The sequence below is a fragment of the Hevea brasiliensis genome, chromosome 15 (genome assembly GCF_030052815.1).
Source record: "Hevea brasiliensis isolate MT/VB/25A 57/8 chromosome 15, ASM3005281v1, whole genome shotgun sequence".
NCBI lineage: Eukaryota > Viridiplantae > Streptophyta > Magnoliopsida > Malpighiales > Euphorbiaceae > Hevea > Hevea brasiliensis.
This window is the reverse complement of record NC_079507.1, coordinates 31,587,363-31,612,523: the sequence shown is the minus strand read 5'-3', so window position 1 is coordinate 31,612,523 and position 25,161 is coordinate 31,587,363.

Here is a 25,161-nt window from a genome sequence, read left to right as displayed (position 1 = left end):
AAATACAAAAAAAGAAAATACAAGAAAAACAAAGAAAAAATAATAGTAAAGAAATGTGATCAAGTTAAGCGAGCCGGGAAACCTAACGATGGGTGACCGCACTGGGAAGTCACGGCGTTGACCGTTGACTAGCCCTGGACTGCGGGGAACCCTGGAAAACATTTTTAGGACTTAAATAGAACCTTATTGAAGAATAAATATCATTAGAAAGATCAAAGAAAAATTAAATAATTAGTACAAAGAAAAGTGAGAAATCGAAAAACAGACAAAACCAGTATACTGAAAAATCGAATGCCACCCGAGCAGGGCATTATGGTCATTTGACATCCCGAATTGTCTTTTGACCTAAATGTCCATTAAAAATAATTAATATTACACTTGGAAAATAAAATGAAAAATTAGTTTAGTGGTACCTAATACAAATAACTAAAATCAAGGGCTTAATGTGGGATTAAGTGAAAGTTTACCTTAAAATATGATTTAATTTGTTTAGTGGTCCACTAAGAACATTAAAATGGTTAAATATATTCATTAGTGGGCAGATTCTTCCCACTCAAAAGGGTCATCTTCTTCATTCCATAACCCATGCCGTGAATGAAGATGAAAAAAAATCCACCATTGATGTTTTGCATGAGCTTGATTTCCTCTCTCCATTTCAACTCCAACCTCTTAGGTTTCTTCATTAAACTTTGTCTACACATCACAAGGAAGATATTGATACCAATTTTGAGAAGTTTGGTGAAGGTTTAGCAAGTTACAATTAAAGGTAAGTTTGCATTTTTGAGAATTTCCTTGTTAAACTTTATGTTTATGTTATGGGTGTTAGTTTTGTGAAGGAAATTTTGAAGTTTAAATAGTTATTGAGATAGCCATTTTTGGACAGCCATGGGGTCACACATTTGATGATTTATTATGCATATAATTGATGAGAAATAATGTTGATCATGGTAAATTAATATCCTAATGAATTGTTTCACATATACATGGTGATTTTGGCACTTGGATGAGAATTGATGGATTGTAGGGCAATGTGATGTTGAAGGACAAATTTCGGCAGCCTTTGGGACACTTGAATAAATGTGTATATTCATGGGAGTGTTGGCAGAATTGTGGCATTAAGGAATGAAGGATATGTTTACGAAATTATTGTGTAAAGTGTATGTGAGAATTAGTGGTGTTTAGGTGTGTATGTAATGGTATTGAGATATTGTAAATGTGAATTATATTTGGTGTGTTGAGGGTAATGGTAATCTGCCCAAAATAATGTCAATGTAAAGTAGATTATACTGTGGTTAATGTACCAAAACAGATTGGTAGGGAAGCAAACAAATTGCAAAGTAAATGTGTGTAGTTGATGTGTGTTAAGCAAAGTAATCAAGGGCAGTGTACATTTTAGCCTATAACCTTAAATGTGTAATCTCAATTGGTATGAGACCAATTTGAGGTGAAACTAGGCACAAAATGTGCCAACTTTCATTGAGAAACCATACCAAAATTCTGCTTGCAAGGTGACCTAAAAAAATGACCAATTCGGATTAGGTGCAATTAGGACCTGAAAAATGACCAATTGGGCAGCAGTGAGTGTTTAGGCCATAACTCACTCAAAACAGGTCCAATTGACCTGAAATTTTAACCATGGATAGTTAAGACCCATACCTACAAGTCTTATGAAGACACCAAAACCCAGAAATGACCAGAAGCAAGTCAAACAACTTGCACAAGTTCGGGTCCAAAAACTGGCCGAACCAGAATTGACCAATTTGACCTAAAAATGACCTAATTTGATACCAATTGACCAGCAAGAGTGTAATGACCATAACTTGGTCTACTTAACTCGGATTGACCTGAAATTTTGCCCCGCGTGCAATAAGACCTAGATCTACAAGTTTGTAGTTTCGACCGAGACCCGAAAACCGAGGGAACTAGATCGTCCGGTTAGGTCAAACCAGTATCCCGGAATCCAGTAATTTGCACTAAAATGCACTAAACAAGGAAATGACTTTGGTAAAACGTACCAAACCTAAAACCCTATCGAATGTGACATATTAACGACACTAAGACCTAATTTACCTAAAACGCAATGAGGGTTGGTATATTAGGTGATTAAGTGAATAATTGAGTTCAGTGCATTATTTACCAAACACCATCGATAGAGACAGTTTAATTTAGCACTGAAACACTTCAAATTGTGTTTCTCAGTTAACAAGGACTCAGCAAAAGGGAAGGAAACACTGAGTCCAGATCAGGGAGACAGTCATCAGAGGTTTGTGCACAACTAGTTTTCAACTGATTTTGCTCTGAATAATATTTCATATGATTAAATGTATATTATTGTTTTAAATTGTGTTTGTGCACAACGGCTATTTCTTTTGAATTTTTCAATTGAAATGAATTATGACTATTGTACATTATTGTTTTAAATTGTGTTTGTGCACAACTAGTTTTTAACTGATTTTGTTCTGAATATTTTATGTGATTAAATGACATATTTTATTATGAACTATGTTTAACAAGCATTGGATTTAATTCAATGATTATTGAAAATTGTTATAGTTTGTATGAATTTAGTTTTATGAAACGGTATTTCCACAAGTATTAAGCATTGTTATGGATTGAATAAATTATGTTTTGGAAAATTGTGATAGAACATGTTTTGAATTGTGATGGTAATTTTCATGCAAAAATGTAAATTTATGATTTGAATTGTGATGAGCATAAAAATTATTGGATATTGGAATTGACTTTGAATCAAATTGTATTGTGATTTATACTCACTAAAAGGATTGTGATATTGTTTTATATCTCACTATAGATGCTTGACTAGGTTATTACCCGTCTCTCTCATTTGTTGAGAAGACAATGGAGTTAGTTGTGTTTTGATTACCATGGTACGTGCACAGGCTTAGATTTTCCTCTGAGTTGAGGTTTGATCTAAGTTTATTTTATCGTTATGGCCCTTGCGGAAGATTCATTATTGTGATGGTACTGTGCACGATGATTCGACCTCCCCGACCATAGGGAGTTAGAATCTGATTCGACCTCCCCGACCATAGGGAGTTAGAATCACATCGAATATGGCCCTTTCGGATTAGTCTTGCATAGTTAGTGAGATAAAGATTGATTTTTGAGATACATAATGATTTTTGAGATACAGAATGGCTTTTGAATGGTAAGGAACTGTGATTTCAATTATGATTTATGTATAATCGATTTTGTTGGAATTACTTAAATGGATATCCATGATTTGATAAATTGAATTTTGTGATCAAAGTCAATTATACAAATGATTTATATTATTGGCAATGAATATTTTGAGTTTTGGAATTTGATGAGTATTCAGATTTCCAAATTTTTTTACTGTAAATTTTGTCAATATATATTGTACTATGTTTTAAATTATAGTTGTGCACCACTGAGTTCACCACTCAGCGATAGCTTTGTATGCTGTCGCAGGTAAGAAGAGCATAGAGCAGTAAGTAAATTTCGTTGAAGATACATTCAGATCAGCTCCAGGTATATCATAGATATACCCATGTACATAGGTTTTGATGTATGCATGTAATAATATGTATGTAAATTATTTGAGCAGTTGTAAATTAAAATTGTACATTGAAGTTGTAAAGTGAATTATGAGTTATTTTGACTTGTAAAAATTTGTATTATATTTCCTTTACCTCCTCCTTTGAAAATACTGAAAAATTGTTGTGGATTGAGTTGAGAAAAATATTGTGTTGAATTTTGTTAGAGTTGATATTGGGAAAAATATTGAAGTGCTTTTTCTGAGTTTTACAAGAACTGTTTTATCCAAAATACAGATGGCACTCTGCCAAAATTTTTACAGAAAATTTCTAATGGTCCAAATGAGTTAGTTGTTTCACTTCAGTTCACAAAAGTTTTTAACACCTGTAAATAGTGCTCACCACTGTAAAAGAAGTAAGAAAAGTTTTTAAAATCCCTTGTAGTGTATTTAATGGGTTATCAGTAGACGGAGTTGGTAATTCATTAGGTATACTACGGGATCATGTTATGCCTTACAGAGGGGTAGGGTGTGACATAAACCATTTATACTATTACAAAAAACACATATTTTGGTCATAAAAAAATATATATCAATCGCTAACATACTTAATTGCTATTAAGAAACAAAAGTCTTAAAAATTAACAAGTTAAAGTTTAAGGACTTTACTCCTAAGGCACAAGATCAAATTCTAACACCTAATCCAAGTAGAGAAGACCACCGAGTGTTGATCCTCTAGCTTGTCCATACAAGCAAAATGACCAAAACTTCGTTGAATGAATAAAAAAATCCTTTTGTCCTTCCCCTTGATTCGGCCAAATTGCACAAGTAAGGAGTTTAGGTTTTTTTAGGTTTTATCTTTCACTACAAGAAATTAAAAAAATATACCAACCAAATATACTTAAATTTCGTTGGTAATCAGTGATTACCAACGAATTACTGACGAAATTTTTTTGTCCACAAATACTAGTGTAGGTAATTTTTATCGATGAAAAAAATATTGTTGCTAAATTTACCGACGAATTACTTCGTCAGTATTCTTTTTTTAAATTTTATTTTATATTTTCTCCTTAATATTACCTACGAAAAGCATTTCGTTGGTAATTACCGAGGAAAAAAATTCGTAGCTAAAGTTTTTGAGCTTTTCAAAATTTTTCTTCTCTATTTTCTCCTTAATATTACCTACGAAAAACTTTTCATTGGTAATTACCGACGAAAAAGTTTTTGTAGGTAAATTTTTTTAGTTTTTTAAAATTTTTCTTTTCTATTTTTTCTTAAGATTACCTACGAAAAGCTTTTCGTTAGTAATTACCGATAAAATATTTTTTGTAGGTATTTTTTTTTAAAATTTTATTTTCTATTTTCTCCTTAATATTACCTATGAAAAGAGTTTCGTTGGTAATTACTGATGAAAAAAATTTGTAGCTAAAATTTTTTGAGTTTTTTAGAATTTTTCATCTCTATTTTCTCCTTACTATTACCTACGAAAAGCATTTCGTTGGTAATTACCGACGAAAAAAATTCGTAGGTATTTTTTTAAAATTTTATTTTCTATTTTTTTTTAATATCACCTACGAAAAGCATTTCGTTGGTAATTACCAACGAAAGATTTGGTCGTTATTTTTTTTTATTTGGTCACTAATTTTTTCATCAATATTAGGCACTACTTTTACCTACAAAATTAGATCGTCAATAATGTGTTCGTCTAAAATTAGTCGGTAATTTTATCTGTAAAAATTGATTTAAATTTTGTTTCTCTTTTTCATTGGTAAAGTGTTGGTAAATTGTTGGTAAATTACCAACGAAATTCTGTGGTCGGTAATTTTCGTAGTTATTTTTAATATTTCTTATAGTATGTTTAGAAGTGAAGAGAAACACTTTCTCAACCTTTAATTAAAGAGTTACAACTTAATTTCTCTTAAATCAAGCATAAAAGGAAGAAGGAAATTTGGTTGTAGGGAGAGAAAGTGGATGGCAATCAAAGAAAGAAGAAAAAGAAGATCAATTCAATTTTCTTTCTCTCTTACTTTTAAATACTTCAATTTTCCTAATTAAAATTAATTTAACAAGTGTTCACATTTAATTCTATAATCAAATATGTTTTCTAATTCTTATTAGTACACTTATCAAGTTAAGATAATTAGGAAATTAAAATTTAAATTAATTAGTATATGTGTGACATCCACACTTTAGATAATTTGTACGTTTTACTGTTCCGATTACCAATGTCTGTCCAGACAGCCAGAATGTCTGGAATTATATTTAAATTAGAGTGAGAAATTATAAATAACCCAAATAATGACAAGAAAAATTAAGGAAAAATTTAAGAAATAAAATGCAAAGAAGTTAAACGAGCCGGAGCTACGGCAATGGTTGACTTAACAGGAAGCGACTGTGAAGATAGTTAGCAGCCCTAGACTCGTGGGAAACCCTGTAAAATAATTTTTGGGACTCGAGTGAAGAATTATTGAGACTTAGATGACAATAAAATGCTAAGAAAATTTTATAAATCGGTACAGACAATTTTAGCTCATTAAGCAAAATGAAGGGCATTTTGGTCAATTCACCTTCAGAGATGATTTTTGACCAGGTTGTCCATTTAAGTAAGTGAGATCTATGTCCTAAAATATGAATAAATAATGCTAAAACAATTTAATTAAAAATGTTAAAAGCAAGAAGAAAAGAAAAGAAAATCAAATGAAAAATTAAATGTAATTATGACATCATGAATGATGTAATTAAAAATTCCTAGAAAATTATAATTAGACAAACATAATTAGAAGAGATAAAAGAAAGCTAAAAGAGACAAATTTGACTAAAAGTAACTCATCTTCTTCCCTTCCCATATGTTAGCCGAACCATACCCATTGCCCTTCCACCATTTTCTTATTCATTTCAAGCTTAATTCTCTTCAATTCCCACCATAAAAACCCTAGCCCCCAAAACAAAAACTTGATTTTAGACCTAGCTTAAGAGATTAGTGGCAAAAAGAAGGAGAAAATTGAAGATTTAGTAAGAAGAAAATTTGTCACAAAAGGTTAGTGCTATAATCAAGTTCTTTTCTTTCTTTAATCCTTGTTAGTGTAATGAATTAAGTTGAATTCTTATGAAATTAAAAGAAGTTGATGAGTAATTGAAAGATCCATTTTCATCAGCCATGAGAGTGTTAGTAGTATGCCCTAGAGCATATCATTTAGTATGTATCTTGTATATATTTTTATTAATAAAAGGCATTTCCACTTTTCCGTTTACATAATATATTTATGTGTAATAGAAAAGGTCCATTGATATTTTGTTAGAAATATTATTCTTAAGTTGTTAAGAATATGAGTGATAATATTTCTAGCACAAAGTATCATAAATAGGTTCACAATCGAGGATACTTCATAATGAGGACATGACTTATCCAGAAAGATTGTATTCATGTTTGTTCCCAAGTCATTTATATGAGATATAAATAAGATGGAATGGTGAGTCTCATGCCATATGACAAACATGATAGGCACTTATAAATGATAAGTAGGCCGAACCAGTGACACTTATGACAAGCACATGGAGTTTACTCTTGTCAATGTTTTGTCATAAATCATATCAGTGCATATAATCTTTAGACCTGAGATAGCACAGTTATCTTGTATATAGGTAGTTTGAGTTTGATACTGCTTTCATACTTGTACTGTGTATGGGTATATGGGCATGTGTTGGCTCCTACTAGTTATATATGGAGGTAGGTGTTGATCAAGATGGAATCTGTTCCTCTAAGTAAATAGAGATAAAATCCTATGTTCATTTAATTGTTCTTGATGTTTCAAGTTCCTGGCCAGGACAGATAGATTTATTCAGAAAAGAGTTTCTGATGAGAAAAATCTTTTAATCAAGAACTGGAATTAAAAGAGAACATAATATTCATAGCAAATGGAGTTTGACATAAACCATGACTCGGCTTGAGTTGGGATTTTGTAACAGAGAGATTCTAGTGCACGGTAACATATGATTATAGGTTCATTTAAGGTAAACCTTATTACTAATTGGGTGGCCATGGCATGCTATGCTAGGTGTTAACCATGGTCTATGAGGTTCATAAAATGATTTAGAGAAATCATTTATAGTAAGAAAGAGTTCTGATGATATTAAGAGTTGATATCATGTCTCATTGCCAATTAGTGATGAGCCTAGTAAGTCACACACATACACAAGTTATCACCTATTTAAATATGATTTAATTAATTAATTAAAGAGTTTAATTGATTAATTAAATAGGTTTGGTTTGCAATTAAATTGCAAAGTCCCTAGCATGACTTGAAACCAAATCTAGATTATTGGATGTGTAGTATAAATTAAATTTATATTTAAAGTGTTTAAATATGAATTTAATTAATGAGAAATTAATTAATAGAGATTAATTAATTAATTTATATTTGATATAAATTAATTAGAAGAAAAAAATAATTATTTTGGGTTAAGAACTCAAAATTAAGACACAGGGGCATTTTGGTCATTTTGCAGTGTGACACGTGGCACCATGAGATGGTGACACATGGGATTACACATAAGCTTGCCAAATGTTTTTTAATCATGTAAGATGATTAAAATCAAGATTAAATATAGGTTTGACACTTAGCACAATGTGATTGGGTCACTTAAACCTAGAGCTAATCAAAGGGTGACATGTGGCAAGGGTTTAATGTGTTAACCTAGCTATTTAAGTGTTGTTATGAGAAAATAAAACACAACCAGCAGCCACACTCCTTTTTCACGCCACTTTGAGGTTTTTTTATCTCTTCTTCTTCATCTCTTATCAATTCAAGGAGATTAGCCATCAATCTCTTGAATTAAGAACACTAGGAATTGTTTCTAGTGTCCTGTTTACATCTTTAATCTCTTAAAAGGCAGAACTTGAATTTCTAATTAATAGAAAAGGCTTTAGAAGCTGTTCAAGGGCTGCCATAGGTGTTCTTGGTGTGGACAAGCTAGAGGGACAACATCTGGTATCCTGAAGATGAATCTCAAAGGCGCAGACACATTGCGATTGCATCAAGAGGTTAGTGTAATCGTTCTTGATTTAATCTAGGGTTCTAAAATTAATCTGATTAATTTTAAAATCTTAAATGGCAAATACAGATCCAAAAACATATTAAAAGAGTTTTAATATGTTGTTTATCATTGAAATCAAATAGATAAAAATAAATCTTGTATGGTGCATGTGACCCTAGGTGAAAATTTTTGAATTTAATGGTATAAACTTGTGTTTTTCACGCTTCCGTTCCTTCAATTGGTATCAGAGCCACTATATTTGCCATTTAGATTGTTGATTATATGATTTAATTGTGTGTTTGATCATGAGATCAAAAGTTCATTGCTGGTTGCAAAGCAAGTTGGCGGCATACTTGAAAAAACACCATCAATGGTGCGCATGGTTTGGCTTCCATGGGTGGTTTAAGGTTTGGCTTTTAATTCTGCAATTGTTGTATGATCTAAGGCCTATTCTTTGACTAATTAAAGTGTTTAATTAGTAGTTTTTATCACACAATTAAATTATGATTCAAATCAGAATTTTAAAAATTATTTGAATGTGATTCAAATCTGAATTTTAAAAGTTGTTTGAATGTGATTCAAATCTGAATTTTTAAAGTTGTTTGAATCATATTTCAATCTGATTTTTTAAAATTGATTGAATAAAATTCAGATCTGATTTTTTAAAAAATGTTTGAATGTGATTCAAATCTGATTTTTTAAAAAATGTTTGAATGTGATTCAAATCTGAATTTTTGAAGTTGTTTGAATGTGATTCAAATCTGAATTTTTAAATTTGTTTGAATGAGATTCAAATCTGAATTTTTAAATTTATTTGAATCATATTCAAATCTGGATTTTTAAGTTGAATATGAGATATTCAATTTAATTTAAGTATGTATGTTTTATTTAATTGTTAAATAGTGATATGCATGATGGATGATCATGGACTATAAAAGACCAATGTGATTGGATTTATTTCTTTTATATTTCTTTGGGATTGTAAATTAATTAATTTATTTTAATTTATTTTGGGCATGTATTATTAAGTTTGTAATAATTTTTGGGTTGTAATTTCATTTATTTAAGTTCTTGTAAATTCGCCTTGGTATGCCAAGGATTACTATGTAATATTGGATTGCAAGAAGTTCAAGGAGGTCAAGAGCATTGGTGAGACCAGTGGGAGGAATTCAAGATCAAGTGTTGATTATGTACTCCTTCAGCAACTCTTGTAAAATGAATGAATGAAATGCACCTAGGAATGCCCTGATTCAATTCTTGGTGGCTCAATTGAATCCCTTAGAAAGTCCATGATCATACCATATTTACTGCTTATCCATAAATGCATGAGATGTATGGGAATGTATGCAATTATATGATATATGCATGCTAAATGGATAATGTGCAAAGTGAGACCTTAATAGTAAATAGAATGACCATAAAATCTTCCAAACAAATGATTATGTTGGAAATGCTATAATTAAAGTAATTATAACATAGGCCCTCCATTGGGGCAATTATTTTAAGAAATTTTAAATAGTTGCATAAGATGCAATTTATTTAAGAGATTTTCTTAAGAATAATTGTTAAGCATGAGATGTTGTAAATATGTAAATGGTTTGGTGGCCAATATTGGATGTACCTGAGGACATTAAAATTATTTGCATAATTACTGGCTCAATGGGATCAACTTAACTAATGCAAGATAAGTCAATAATGGATGTACCTGAGATTTTGAGCATTAGGGGCTAGGTAAAGGATTGAACCTCACATGAGATGTGATGGGCAAGGAGTTGCTCACTTATAGTTTATTGTAATTCCAATAACGGATGTACCTGAGGATGATCAATAGAATTATAAGAATTCAATCACCCACTAGAAATCCATCCAACTAGGATTTCCGCTTACTTTGGAAGTGTAGGATTCGCTAAGTTAGTGGGAGGACCAATTTGATTAAAAGACCATAATCATTTTGGTTAATTACATGATACATTTACTAATTAATCTGGTTATTTTCTGCAGCTTAATTTTCTCGATAAAAATGAGCACAAAACAACCACCACCATCCAATATCCTTGCAAGCATACTTGATCACAATAGGTTGACAGACCAAATCTCGATTGGCTAAGAAATTTGAAACTTGTCTGAACCTTGAACATATAGGATATGTTCTAGATTCAAATGTTCTGGTCCCTTACCTCCAGAGGCCACACAAGAGGAACATGAAACTTTGGACAAGTGGAAGGAGCATGATATGAGAGCTAAGTGTTACATGCTTGCTTCCATGAGTAATGAGTTACAGAAGCAACATGAGAACATGCAGAGTGCTAGTAAGATCCTCCTTCACCTACAAGAGTTGTATGGTGAGCACAAAGCAGAATGCTAGGTATGAGATATCTAGACAGCTATTCCGTATGAGGATGTCTAAGGGACAGAATGTTGGGGATAATGTCCACAAGATGATTCGGCTGATTGAGCAGTTGGAACATCTTGACTTCAACATGGATTTCCAACTACAAACGGATTTGATCCTTCATCCTTCCTGAGTCTTTGGGAATTTTGTGACAAATTTCCATATGACTAAACAGAATGCACCTTAGTGAATTACTCAACATGTGGTTATTGCCCAAAAGAATATGCCGTGCAATAAAGGAAAAGAGGTAGCTTTGATTGCATCTTCTTCACCGGAAAGTCCAACAAGAAGAAGGGCAATAAGAAAAAGAAACCTCGATTCCTGCTCCTTCCAAGAAGATAGCTAAATGTAAAAGGAAGACTAAAGGCGATGGAGGCAAAGGAAAGTGTTTCACCGCCAAAAGGATGGGCACTGGAAAAGGAACTGCCTAGAGTATCTTGCTTTTCTGAAGGACAAGAAGGATACACCTTCGAAAAGTATGTCCATATCTTGTTATTTAGATTCTGATGATACTCATAGTTCATCTACACTTGGGTTTTAGATATCGTGCGCTTCTCACATTTCTAATGATATGCAGGAACTAGTAAACGAGTGCGACTTGCGTTCTCAAGATATTAGAGTCCGGATTGGTAATGGCTCAACTGTTGAAGCTTTAGCCATATGATCTAAATCTTTTTACATGTTTGGACATGTTTTGTGTTTGGATAATATTTTATATGTACCTGATGCTTTTAAGAACATCATTTCTATATCTAGTTTGACTAGAAATGGCTATGAATTTCAGTTCACAGATGATGTTTGCAATATTTATTTTGGAAATAAATATGTTGGTTCGGGTTATATGAATGATGGTCTTTATTATTTGGATAATAATGACAAACACAAATTGAATGCAAATGATCTAAAAGAATACAATGCCATGGTGAAAACCAACTCAAGTTCAAAATATATTTGGCACTTAAGGTTATGTCATGTTGCAGAAGATAGGATTGCAAAATTGGAGAAAATGGGGATTCTATCCTCATTGGGCTCTGAGCCTACTCCAACTTGTGAATCTTGCCTTCAGGGTAAAATGACTAGATCACCCTTTGTTGGACAAGGGCTAAGAGCTGAAAATATTTTGGAACTAATACATAGTGATGTATGTGGTCCGTTTAAAGAAATGGCTAGAGGGGGCTTTCATTATTTTATTACACTTTACTGATGATAAATCAAGGTTTGGGTATTTGTATTTGATGAAATACAAATATGAATCCTTTGAAAAGTTTAAGGAATTTAAATCTGAAGTAGAAAATCAAACAGGAAAAAGTATTAAAGCTCTTCGATCAGATCGTGGAGGTGAATATTTGAGTACTGAATTTGATGAATACTTGAGAGAGCATGGCATTGTTTCTCAGCTGACTCCTCCAGAACGCCACAATGAATGGTGTATCTGAAAGGAGAAATCATACCCTATTGGATATGGTACGTAGTATGATGAGCTATCTTGATATGCCAATCTTCTTTGGGGATTTGCATTAGAATCACTTTGTATATTCTGAATAGGATTCCATTAAAATCGTTTCTTCCACACCTTATGAGATATGGCATGGAAGAAAACCAAGTCTTAAGCATGTTAAGATTTGGGGTTGTCCACTTATATCAAAACACGAACACTGATAAATTGGAGACCAGATCAGAAAAAGGTCGATTTGTTGGATATCCAAAAGATAGTTTTGGATATTATTTTTATTTGCCTACTTCACAAAAGGTTGTGATAAGTAGAGATGCCACATTTCTTGAACAACAGTTTGTTCAAGAAGGAGGCAAAGGAAGGCAAATAGAGTTAGAATTGGAGAATTCTGACCAACCAACATATCAGATGGATATAGATCCATCTAGTCAACCTATACCCGTTGATGAAACATCTACAGCTGTTCCTCGTAGAACAACCAGGGTATCTCACCCACCAGTGAGATATGGTTTTCTTCATGAAGAAGAACAAGAGTTGTCTACTCATGAAGAAGTAGATCATAGAGATGATCCACTTACCTATGAAGAAGCTATATCAGATATTGACTCTTCAAAATGGATTGATGCTATGAAATCCAAGATTGATTCCATGTATAAGAATCAAGTTTGGGATCTTGTTGACCCACCTGAAGGTATTGTACCTATAGGGAACAAATGAGTTTTCAAGAAGAAAATTGGTTCTGATGGAAAGGTAGAGACCTATAAGGCAAGGCTAGTAGCAAAAGGGTTTCGCCAAAGGCAAGGAATCGACTATGAGGAGACTTTCTCACCTGTTGCCATGCTTAAATCAATTAGGATTTTATTAGCAATAGCTGCGTACTATGATTATGAGATTTGGCAGATGGATGTCAAAACAGCTTTTCTCAATGGATACATTGAAGAAAACATTTTCATGGAACAACCTAGGGGATTTGAATCCCAAGATGGTTCCAAGGTATGCAAGCTAAAGCGATCCATTTATGGGTTGAAACAAGCTTCGAGGAGTTGGAACATCTGTTTTGATGAAGCCATTAAATCCTTTGGTTTTATTAAAAATGAGGATGAGCCATGTGTATATAAGAAGGTTAGTGACAGTGCTATCACTTTCCTTGTCTTATATGTGGATGACATACTGTTGATGGGTAATGACACAGGTATGATGACAACTATAAAGGTATGGTTGTCAAATACATTCTCCATGAAAAACTTAGGGGAGGCAACCTATATTCTTGGGATTCGCATCTATAGAGATAGAGTGAAAAGAATAATTGGTTTATCCCAAAGTCTATACTTGGAAAAGGTGTTAAAGAGGTTTAAAATGCTTGATTCCAAGAGAGGATTGTTACTAGTGAGACATGGTATCCATCTTTCTAAAGAGATGTCTCCAAAGACACCTGAAGAAAGAGATAAGATGGCCAGGATTCCATATGCTTTGGCTATTGGAAGTTTAATGTATGCAATGTTGTGTACTAGGCCGGATATCGCATATGCTGTTAGTTTGACTAGCAGGTATCAATCCAATCCAGTTTGGAACATGGATAGTCACAAGAATATCCTTAAGTACTTGAGAAGAACTAAGGATTTATTCTTGATTTATGGAGGTGGAGACTTGCAATTGGATGGTTGTACTGATTCTGATTTCCAATCAGATATCGATGATAGAAAGTCTACCTCTGGATATATGTTCATTTGTTGTCACACCCTACCCCTCTGTAAGGCATAACATGATCCCGTAGTATACCTAATGAATTACCAACTCCGTCTACTGATAATCCATTAAATACACTACAAGGGATTTTAAAAACTTTTCTTACTTCTTTTACAGTGGTGAGCACTATTTACAGTGTGAAAGACTTTGGTGAATCAAGTGAAACAACTAACTCATTTGATTTATTTGGAATATCTCAGAAAATTTTGGCAAGGTGCCATTTGTATTTTGGACAAAACAGTTCTTGTAAAACTCAGAAAAGCACTTCAATATATTTTCAAATCTCAACTCCAACATTTTTATCAACACAACACATTTCTCAAGTCAAATCCACAGTGATTTTCAAAGACTAAGATACAAAGATATAACACAATTTTTACAAGCCAAATAACTCATAATTATTTTACAACTTTACTGTACAACTTAAATTTACAACTGCTCAAAACCAAGAACAAAATATACATACAGTGAATATACATTACAATACAAAATGCCACATGTGGTATACTCACTATACCCAAAAATCTCTCGCTGGCGATACTAGCGACCTAACTGCACGCCTGTCTGTCTCTCTACCTGCGACAGCAATAAAAAGCTATCGCTGAGACAATGTCTCAGTGGTGCACAACATTTACCAAATACAAATTTTAAATCACAATTCATAAATCATATCAATAGTGGATACTTAAAACCATAGTTAAATTCAAGACAATAAATGTCAACAAGAATTTAAACTCCATTTGTTAATATCACAATAATTTTCAATAAGTCGATCATGATTGAATTCAATAGACAAGATATGTCAATAAGAGTTTAAATCAATTTCACAATCTCACAATACATAATAACACAATTCGATCAAATAATCAAGAATACAAAGTGTTGCCAATCTATAACACAATTTAGGCCATGACACAATTTTTTCCATATATGCCGTGTTGTACACCACGACAAGACATGCTCACCCCAATAATCGAAATCAATGAGGAGGAAGCTAGCTATATAATGAGAACTCATCCATACTCACCTCGGTGGGAAGTCAAAGAGGGAGGAACATAATCATACTCACCCTGGACTAATAAGTCAAAGAGGAGGAATAATCACACTCACCCCATTAATGGAGGAGGAACATATTATCGATGTCATGCCAATTGTGAGTCAAAACAATTCCAAACATTTTATTCAAATGATCCGTAAGAATCCAATAAATTTCCAAAGTTATAATTTCATTCACAAAATGGCAACACAATTCGTAATTCCTTCAATTTCCACAAAAACCATTTACTGATTGCTTTTCAATCAATAAGTATCCATCAAATACCATTCAAACAATTTTTCACGATTTCAAACCATTCACAATGTTTTTCAATCAATAAGTGTCCACCAAACACATTTCCACAATTTAAAACAATGATATGCAAATAGTCAATATTTATTTCCATTTAAAATAATTCAAAAGAAACAGTTGTTGTGCACAAAACCTCGATGGTACTCCCCTCGATCCGACTCATGTTTCCTTCCCTTTTCTGAGTCTTTGGTAATCGAGAAACACAATTTGAAGTGTTTCAATTACTAATTTAAACTGTCTCTATCGATGGTGTTTGGTAAATAATGCATCGAACTCAATTATTCACTTAATCACCTAATATACCGACCTCGCTATGCGTTTTAGGTAAATTAGGTTTTAGTGTCGTTAATATGTCACATTTGATAGGGTTTTAGGTTTGGTATGTTTTACCAAAGTCATTTCCTTGCTTAGTGCCTTTTAATGCAAATTCTTTGGATTAGGAACACCGGTTTGACCTAACCGGACGATCTAGTTCCTCGGTTTTGGTCTCGGCGAAACTACAAACTTGTAGATCTAGGTCTTATTGCACGCGTGCAAAATTTCAGGTCAATCCGAGTTAAGTAGACCAAGTTATGGTCATTACACTATTGCTGGTCAAGTGGTACCATTTTAGGTCAATTTTAGGTCAAATTGGTCAATTCTGGTTCGGCCAGTTTTTGGACCCGAACTTGTGCAAGTTGTTTGACTTGCTTATGGTCATTTCTGGGCTTTGGTGTCTTCATAAGACTTGTAGGTATGGGTCTTAACTATTCTTGGTCAAAATTTCAGGTCAATTGGACCTGGTTTGAGTGAGTTATGGCCTAAACACTCACTGCTGCCCAATTGGTCATTTTTCAGGTCCTAATTGCACCTAATCCGAATTGCACCTAATCCGAATTGGTAATTTTTTTAGGTCACCTTGCAAGCAGAATTTTGGCATGGTTTCTCAATGAAAGTTGGCACATTTTGTGCCTAGTTTCACCTCAAATTGGTCTCATACCAATTGAGGTTACACATTCAAGGTTATAGGCTAAAATATACACTGCCCTCAATATGCAATTCACATCCCAACTTCAAACACACACTTACCTTTGCAAGGTTTACTTCCATACCCTACCAAACTGTTTTGGCACATTACCAACAACATTTTCTACATTACATAAGCATTATTTTGGGCAGATTCCAATCACCCTCAACACACCAAATATCATTCACTATTACAATTTCTAAGTACCATTACAAACACACCTAAACATTACAAACTTTACATACACTTTACAATGTAAATTGACATACATATCATCAATCCTTCTAGGTCAATATGCTGCCCACACTCCCTTCAATATACACCATTATTCAAGTGTCCACAAGCTGCCACAATTCATTCATCAACATCACATTGCCGTACCATATGCCAATTCCCATCAAAGTGCATCATTCACCATATATACATGCATTAAATCACTAGGTTACTAAATCACCATGATTAACATTATTTCTCATCAATTATATACACAAATACCTCATCAAAAACGTGACCCATGGCTGTCCAAAATGGCAACAACAATAACCCTTCAAACTCAAAATTTTCCTTCACCAAACCAATACCCATAACATGCATAAAAACTTTAACAAAGGATTTCTCAAAAATGCAAACTTACCTTTATTTGTAACTTGCTAAACCTTCACCAAACTTCTCAAAATTAGTATCAATATCTTCCTTGTGGTGTGTAGACCATTTTTCATGAAAGAACCTAAGAGAATGGAGTTGAAATGGAGAGAGGAATGAAGCTCAAAGAAAAACGTCAATGGAGTTTCAAGGTTTCTTCAATTCGGCCATTTGAGAGAATTTTGAGGAAGATGGAATTTCAGATGGTGAGTGGACCATATCAGCCATATTTCAATGATAAATTAATCCTATAGTGGTCCACTAACTAAAATTAAAACATATTGTAAGTTAACTTTCAATTAATCCACATTTAACCCATTATTTCCACTATTTATTTTAGGTACCATCAAATTAATTTTTCATTTCATTTTCTAAGTGTAATACTATTTATTTTTAATGGACATTTAGATCAAAAGACAATTCGGGATGTCAAATGACCATAATGCCCCTGTTCGGGTGGCTTTCCCGATTTTTCGGTAACACCGTATTTTGTCCATTTTTGATTTCTCACTTTTCTTTGTACTAATTATTTAATTTTTATTTGATCTTTCTAATGATATTTACTCTTCAAAAATGGTATATTTAAGTCCTAAAAATGTTTCCCGTGGTTCCCATGATCCGAGGTTAGTCAACGGTCCACGCCGTGACCTCCGGTCTGATCACCCATCGCTAGGTTTCATTTCGTTTAACTTGATCACATTTCTTTGCAATCATTTTTCCTTTGTTTTTCTTGTACTTTATTTTCTTTTATTTCATTATTTTATGTCTCCTCACTCTCATTGAAGTGTGGTTCTAGGCATCCTAGCTGTCCGGACAACAGTCACTTTGGAGCAAGTGAGCGCACTACCGAACTTAGGGTGTTACAATTCTCCCCCTTAAATAAATTTCGTCCATGAAATTTTACCCGAGAATCATCTTACAATAGTCATACGTTTATTTTCTCCTTTCTATATGATCGTAAGACTTTTAACAATCTAATACAATGTTTACTTTGTTTGGATAACACCAATCTCCTCTTACTATTATGTTGTCTAATATTTGACTCACGTTCCTTCTTGAATGACCCTTGAGGTCATATTAGAATCATTCATCGTGCATTGGTCCTCTGACCATTCTAGTCCATAGTCTTCCTCACATTCGAATATTTCTTTGTTACATATGAATCAAGCTGTTCAAGTCTCTACTTCCATAACTCTTTTTATCTGTCAATGTTCTATAACTTACTTCCTTTTGTCTTGAACTATAACCGCTCGATATTTTAACTTTTGAGTTTTAGATCCTAAGTAGGATTTTCAAACTTATTTCTAACAATTAAATTACGTCACGGCATAACTATGCCAAAGCAGATGCCGTTGGCAACTATTCTCATCTAGGTGTACTATCGGTTAGTACGTAGCTCTACACAATAATCTCAAGTTAGTCTTCATGTCTGCGACTTACAGTATAAACATCAAGAACATTGCATAGTTACTACGATACATCCCAATAAATCAAACTTTGTTATCTTTTATTCTTTTTGAATTCACTGATATTCGAATCTTATTCTGATTACAATATCCATTAGTAATTTCTAACAGTAACCTCCTTGCCCTTATCAAGAGCAATTCCATTACTGCATCTTACTTTTACGTCCTCTTGCCTTACATTAAGTAGGCTCACTAATTAGCTTTATAATTTATGGTGTGTTAGAAAATACTTTTCGCCGATAAACTCTTTCAAAACTAATTTCACTTATTATCACAATCCTTATCTTAAGGGCTAATCATTAATGCGTCAAAATTTATTCCTCTCAGAACGAATAACAACAGAACATATAGTTCTAACACTAATGTAAAAATATGAAAATTCCAGTCAAACAATACATATATATATCTCGGTTGCTAATTGAGAAAGTACCAGAATGATGTCAAAAGTCTCAGTCTCTTTTACGTCAGATAGCGTATACTCGTTGAAGCATCACCTGCTTTGGTGATTCACAGAGTCCGACTTCTAGGTGTACTACCCTACCTCTACCTTTGCCTCTACTAACGATGGTGAACTCTTTGGGGTAGAAACTTGGGTTGATCCCTTTGGTGTAGTAAATGATCCGAGCGACTGGATTTACACAATCCTTAGCAAAATGACCAGTGTCACCACAAATAAAGCATGCTCATACGGCTCTATAAAATACCCCCCTAAGTGGTTTACCACAAGTTACACAAACTCGATCCGGACAGCATTTACGGGTTTCGTTGAGTTGGTGATCGGATCGAGGTGGTTTCATTCCAAAAGATCTATCTCTCTTGGACTTCTTACTATCCGTGTCGTATCCCCAAAGTTTTTCCTCTTTCCAAGAGGGACCACTAGAACTCGCTCACTGACTTTCCTCTTTTTCTCGCTTCTCGATTTCTTTTCTCAAGAGCCGCTTGATTCAATTCTTTCTAATTCTAGTGCTTGAGAAATAAGTTCAGAGAAGTTGTTATGTTTGAATCCGACCACTTGTAATCTGATACTAGGCTTCAAGCCGGTTTCAAACCTCTTACATCTCTCCCTGCTGGTAGAAAGTAGACTTACTGCATAATGGCTTAGGCGGGAGAATTCCCTTTCATACTCAGCCACTGATCTGCCCCCCTGTTTCAGACTTAGGAATTCTTGCAGCTTCTGGTCTACATAAGCATCAGGGACATATTTTTGCCTGAATTCCTGAGGAAGTCATTCCATGTTAGCACCGCAGTTCTATCGATCGTGGGGATGGTTTTCCACTACCATAAGCATCCCCTCGTAGCAAAGATACCGAGTACTCAAATCTAAGCTCCTCTGCAATGCGGTTTCTTGTATACCCTATCCATCCTCTCTAACAATTGTTACGCCTCTAGAGGATCTATGTCCCCTTGAACTCTGTAGCCCCATACTTCATCAATTTGTCATATTGTCTAGCAGAAGACTGTGGTTGTACCACCGGTGTCTGTATTGGGACTTGAGTAGGCACATTACCATCCATTTATTGGAACATTGCAGCCGTCTGCTGAGCGAACTGAGCAGAGAACTGCGGTACTGCAGGGGCTGGTGCTACTGAACCACTGACATTATGTAGGCATGGGGCATCCCTTTGCACCTCAGCCTCAATAGATTGATCGACTGAACGATCACCCTCTTCCCTATTCTATGCGAGGATTTTAGATCTCCTAAATGAATATCACAAGGAGATTTCCTCCGTTAGTGCATATTTATAATGTAATGTACCGTATGTATCAAATAATGATATTGAGCTTGTAATCGTGAAGAAAGAATATTCAAATGACAGGTGAAAACACACTTTAAAAACTTTTCTATGATAACACTAAAAAATGTCACACCCTAGCCCTCTGTAAGGCATAACATGATCCCGTAGTATACCTAATGAATTACCAACTCCGCTTCATCGATAATCCATTAAATACACTACAAGGGATTTTAAAACTTTTCTTACTTCTTTTACAGTGGTGAGCACTATTTACAGTGTGAAAGACTTTGGTGAATCAAGTGAAACAACTAACTCATTTGATTTATTTGGAATATCTCAGAAAATTTTGGCAAGGTGCCATTTGTATTTTGGACAAAGCAGTTCTTGAAAACTGTAAAAAGCACTTCAATATATTTTCAAATCTCAACTCCAACATTTTTATCAACACAACACATTTCTCAAGTCAAATCCACAGTGATTTTCAAAGACTAAGATACAAAGATATAACACAATTTTTACAAGCCAAATAACTCATAATTATTTTACAACTTTATCAGACAACTTAAATTTACAAATGCTCAAAACCAAGAACAAAATATACATACAGTGAATATACATTACAAGACAAAATGCCACATGTGGTATACTCACTATACCCAAAAATCTCTCATTGGCGATACTAGCGACCTAGCCTCACGCCTGTCTGTCTCTCTACTGCGACAAAGAATAAAGCTATCACGAGACAATGTCTCGATGGTGCACAACATTTACCAAATACAAATTTTAAATCACAATTCATAAATCATATCAATAGTGGATACTTTTAACCTTAGTTAAATTCAAGACAATAAATTTCAACAATATTTTAAACTCCATTTGTTAATATCAAACTAATTTTCTATAAGTCAGATCATGTTTGATTTCAATCTACAATATATGTAAATAATAGTTTAAATCAATTTCACAATCTCACAATACATAATAACCCAATTCGATCTAATAATCAAGAATACAAGGTTGCCAATCTATAACACAATTTAGGCCATGACACAATTTTTTCCATATATGCCGTGTTGTACACCACGACAAGACATGCTCACCCCAATAATCGAAATCAATGAGGGAGGAAGCTAGCTATATAATGAGAACTCATCCATACTCACCTCGGTGGGAAGTCAAAGAGGAGGAACATAATCATACTCACCCTGGACTAATAAGTCAAAGAGGAGGAATAATCACACTCACCCCATTAATGGAGGAGGAACATATTATCGATGTCATGCCAATTGTGAGTCAAAACAATTCCAAACATTTTATTCAAATGATCGTAAGAATCCAATAAATTTCCAAAGTTATAATTTCATTCACAAAATGGCAACACAATTCGTAATTCCCTTCAATTTCCACAAAACCATTTCTGATTGCTTTTCAATCAATAAGTATCCATCAAATACCATTCAAACAATTTTCACGATTTCAAACCATTCACAATGTTTTTCAATCAATAAGTGTCCACCAAACACATTTCCACAATTTAAAACAATGATATGCAAATAGTCAATATTTATTTCCATTGAAAATAATTCAAAAGAAAGCAGTTGTTGTGCAAAAACCTCGATGGTATCCCACGATCTGGACTCAGTGTTTCCTTCCCTTTTCCTGAGTCTTTGGTAATCGAGAAACACAATTTGAAGTGTTTGATTACTAATTTAAATCGTCTCTATCGATGGTGTTTGGTAAATAATGCATGAACTCAATTATTCACTTAATCACCTAATATACCGACCCTCGTTGCGTTTTAGGTAAATTAGGTTTTAGTGTCGTTAATATGTCACATTTGATAGGGTTTTAGGTTTGGTATGTTTTACCAAAGTCATTTCCTTGCTTAGTGCCTTTTAATGCAAATTCTTTGGATTAGGAACACTGGTTTGACCTAACCGGACGATCTAGTTCCCTCGGTTTTCGGGTCTCGGTCGAAACTACAAACTTGTAGATCTAGGTCTTATTGCACGCGGTGCAAAATTTCAGGTCAATCCGAGTTAAGTAGACCAAGTTATGGTCATTACACTATTGCTGGTCAAGTGGTACCATTTTAGGTCAATTTTAGGTCAAATTGGTCAATTCTGGTTCGGCCAGTTTTTGGACCCGAACTTGTGCAAGTTGTTTGACTTGCTTATGGTCATTTCTGGGCTTTGGTGTCTTCATAAGACTTGTAGGTATGGGTCTTAACTATTCTTGGTCAAAATTTCAGGTCAATTGGACCTGGTTTGAGTGAGTTATGGCCTAAACACTCACTGCTGCCCAATTGGTCATTTTTCAGGTCCTAATTGCACCTAATCCGAATTGCACCTAATCCGAATTGGTAATTTTTTTAGGTCACCTTGCAAGCAGAATTTTGGCATGGTTTCTCAATGAAAGTTGGCACATTTTGTGCCTAGTTTCACCTCAAATTGGTCTCATACCAATTGAGGTTACACATTCAAGGTTATAGGCTAAAATATACACTGCCCTCAATATGCAATTCACATCCCAACTTCAAACACACACTTACCTTTGCAAGGTTTACTTCCATACCCTACCAAACTGTTTTGGCACATTACCAACAACATTTTCTACATTACATAAGCATTATTTTGGGCAGATTCCAATCACCCTCAACACACCAAATATCATTCACTATTACAATTTCTAAGTACCATTACAAACACACCTAAACATTACAAACTTTACATACACTTTACAATGTAAATTGACATACATATCATCAATCCTTCTAGGTCAATATGCTGCCCACACTCCCTTCAATATACACCATTATTCAAGTGTCCACAAGCTGCCACAATTCATTCATCAACATCACATTGCCGTACCATATGCCAATTCCCATCAAAGTGCATCATTCACCATATATACATGCATTAAATCACTAGGTTACTAAATCACCATGATTAACATTATTTCTCATCAATTATATACACAAATACCTCATCAAAAACGTGACCCATGGCTGTCCAAAATGGCAACAATAATAACCCTTCAAACTCAAAATTTTCCTTCACCAAACCAATACCCATAACATGCATAAAAACTTTAACAAAGGATTTCTCAAAAATGCAAACTTACCTTTATTTGTAACTTGCTAAACCTTCACCAAACTTCTCAAAATTAGTATCAATATCTTCCTTGTGGTGTGTAGACCATTTTTCATGAAAGAACCTAAGAGAATGGAGTTGAAATGGAGAGAGGAATGAAGCTCAAAGAAAAACGTCAATGGAGTTTCAAGGTTTCTTCAATTCGGCCATTTGAGAGAATTTTGAGGAAGATGGAATTTCAGATGGTGAGTGGACCATATCAGCCATATTTCAATGATAAATTAATCCTATAGTGGTCCACTAACTAAAATTAAAACATATTATAAGTTAACTTTCTAATCCACATTTAACCCATTATTTCCACTATTTATTTTAGGTACCATCAAATTAATTTTTCATTTCATTTTCTAAGTGTAATACTATTTATTTTTAATGGACATTTAGATCAAAAGACAATTCGGGATGTCAAATGACCATAATGCCCCTGTTCGGGTGGCTTTCCCGATTTTTCTGAATAATCGTATTTTGTCCTGCTTTTTCGATTTCTCACTTTTCTTTGTACTAATTATTTAATTTTTCTTTGATCTTTCTAATGATATTTACTCTTCAACAATGGTCTATTTAAGTCCTAAAAATGTTTCCCGTGGTTCCCATGATCGTGGTTAGTCAACGGTCCACGCCGTGACCTCCCGGTGCGGTCACCCATCGCTAGGTTTCCCGGCTCGTTTAACTTGATCACATTTCTTTGCAATCATTTTTCCTTTGTTTTTTTTGTACTTTATTTTCTTTTATTTCATTATTTTATGTCTCCTCACTCTCATTGAAGTGTGGTTCTAGGCATCCTAGCTGTCCGGACAACACTGGTCACTGGAGCAGCAGAACGCACTACCGAACTTAGGGGTGTTACATTTGTAATGGAGGTGCAGTCAGTTGGAAGAGTTCCAAACAGAGCACGACTGCAGATTCCACTACAGAGGCTGAGTATATTGCTGCATCAGATGCTGCAAAGGAAGCTGTTTGGATAAAGAAGTTCGTGACAGAACTTACAGTAGTTCCTTCCATTGACTCAGCAGTTCCATTACACTGTGACAACAATGGAGTAGTCATACAGGCTAAGGAACTAAGGTCTCACCCAAAATCCAAACACATAGAAAGGCACTACTACATTATCAGACATATAGTTGGGCAAAGGCGATATAGCCATGCAGAAAAATAACATCAGCTGAAAAAATTCAGCTGATCCATGCACTAAGCCTTTGTCACAAGCTTAGTTAGACTGACATCTTGAGAAGATGGGTCTAAGGTATTGTAATGAAAGGCTCTAGTGCTAGTGGGAGATTGTTAGTAGTATGCCCTAGAGCATATCATTTAGTATGTATCTTGTATATATTTTTATTAATAAAAGGCATTTCCACTTTTCCGTTTACATAATATATTTATGTGTAATAGAAAAGGTCCATTGATATTTTGTTAGAAATATTATTCTTAAGTTGTTAAGAATATGAGTGACAATATTTCTAGCACAAAGTATCATAAATAGGTTCACAATCGAGGATACTTCATAATGAGGACATGACTTATCCAGAAAGATTGTATTCATGTTTGTTCCCAAGTCATTTATATGAGATATAAATAAGATGGAATGGTGAGTCTCATGCCATATGACAAACATGATAGGCACTTATAAATGATAAGTAGGCCGAACCAGTGACACTTATGACAAGCACAT